Source organism: Tupaia chinensis, unplaced genomic scaffold (genome assembly GCF_000334495.1).
Source record: "Tupaia chinensis unplaced genomic scaffold, TupChi_1.0 Scaffold000248_2, whole genome shotgun sequence".
NCBI classification, from domain to species: Eukaryota; Metazoa; Chordata; class Mammalia; order Scandentia; family Tupaiidae; genus Tupaia; species Tupaia belangeri.
The window spans coordinates 536,315-537,783 of record NW_006159727.1 but is presented as its reverse complement, the minus strand read 5'-3'; positions in this window follow the sequence as shown (position 1 = coordinate 537,783).

Sequence of the window (1,469 nt, the reverse complement as noted above, 5' to 3'; positions counted from 1 at the left end):
AAAAGGCAGTGGAAGCCGCTATGTGGTAGGAGGACGGCTAGAGCGGGAGCCTCTAGGGAATGAATGAGCTGGAAAGTCTGGAGGCCAGAGGCGGAAAGAGGGATGCAGGACATCGAATTGAAGGTTTCTGGTTCAAGCTCTAGGGTTTGACCCTGAAAATGGGTGGCTGGGGGACCGTGGGGACCAAATCAGCGGAGGAGAGGAGCTCTGAAATGGAGAGTCTGGGCTAGAGAAAGCTCTAACTGCCCACGATGAGGCCTGGCTCCCACTTGGTGTAGCTCCTGCATCCTCAGACATCCTCAGCACCATCCACAGAGGTCGAGGGCAAGTTCTGAGCACGTTGCCCTCCTCATTAGGGATCAAGTGGGGACTGTAGGGGTCCAGGCGGTGGTGCAGTGCCAAACAGGACGCTTTGTTAGGCTGACCCACTTGGGAAGGTTCCCTGAGTGCACCAGGCATGTATGCCCATGTGCTAGGGCTGGCCGAGGCAGGAGTGGATCACGGCATCCAGACTTGTTGGGGGACCAGCAGTTGGTTGTAATGGTTACGTTACTGGACTCCCACGTAGAGTCCTGGACCTGGCAGCTTAAAGCTCACGCAGGGCGCGTGTGCGTGCGTGCACAAAATTGGAGAATGGAGGAGAAGGGATTGCACTGTGGATTTCCTGCTTTCTGTCTCTGTCTCTGCTGAGCAAAAATCTCTCTTAAAAAAAGACATTTTGGTAGTACTGCCTCTCTGTGTGTCTCTCTCTTTATTTCTCTTTCTCTCTCATGAAATCAATTAATTTTTCAAAAAGTGGGTAGGAGGGATTGTGGGCCTGAGACGAAGATCACATGCCCTAACCCAAGCCTTCTATACAACCCCTTTCATCAAGGATCGAGAGGCCATCAAGAGTAAAATATGATCCTTCAACATTGTCACAGCAGGTGGTGTGGTGGTCAAGGTGTTGTACTCCCCTATGGTCAACCGGGGTTCAAGCCCCAGACCTGGAGGCTTGAGAAATCACACCGGGGATGTGTGTGCTCAAAATCCCAGGAGGAGATTCAGAGGTGAAGGGATTGTGGTGTGGCCATGTCCCATGGGAGATGATTTCTCATTTTCCCTCTCATTGTCTCTCTGTCTCTCTCTGGTGAGTGCACACACCCTATGGCAAAAACCTTATAAAAAGATTTTCTTTTTTCCCACTGAAAAATGGAATTAAAGTACTGGTTTATTTTTGGTGCAAAAAATGTTTTTTAATTCACACTTGTTTTTTCATAATACACATTCTTCATGAACTAGGTGAAGACTCGGCATAGTCACGTATCATCTTAGAAGCCAGGCAGTAACACTAACACCTGCTGTTTACTTCCGTAGGCACGGCGTCCAGTACGTTATGTTTATTATCTCATTGAACCCTTTCAATCACTTCGTGAGGAGAGTACTGTTTAACTGGCTCGTTTTACAGATGAAAACGCTGAGGCTCAGAG